Source organism: Acomys minous (genome assembly GCF_964271855.1).
Source record: "Acomys minous genome assembly, chromosome: 11".
NCBI lineage: Eukaryota > Metazoa > Chordata > Mammalia > Rodentia > Muridae > Acomys > Acomys minous.
Genome location: NC_140492.1, coordinates 66,840,601 through 66,841,115, shown reverse-complemented (window position 1 = coordinate 66,841,115; position 515 = coordinate 66,840,601).

Here is a 515-nt window from a genome sequence, read left to right as displayed (position 1 = left end):
TAACACTAATCATCAAACCACCAAAGCTTTCTTAGGACACTGAAGCCTCTACCTTAACTCACAGAAACCTACCGAAGTCAAGTAAGTAGAAGAGTCTTTGCAGCAGTCAATAATCAAAGTGCTGTTGAATTTATTCTGTTTTCCCATTGCACAGAGGAGTCTCTAGGACTGTGTGGATCTTACAGGTGGGGGGAGGAAGGTATAGCAGATGCCTCTATATAAGGGAAGATCATTTATAGAGCCTATCAAAATCGGTAATCACTGCCTCTGACTGGTGAGGCCTTGGAAGCTACAAGCCTTCTATTGCCACTTTCCTAAACCAGTGCAACTCCTAACTGGATTCTAAATGCCTGTCCTTCTCCACAGAGAAGTGTAGCTCCTGCTCTTCAGAAAGAAGTCTCCTTTTCACAGTAGACAGAGATCATTCTAACAAGTCATAACTGGCCAAAATGCAGAGATCAACTGACTGTGGGGTAACCAGACCCAGTTAATAGGTTCACAACACATCCCCAATA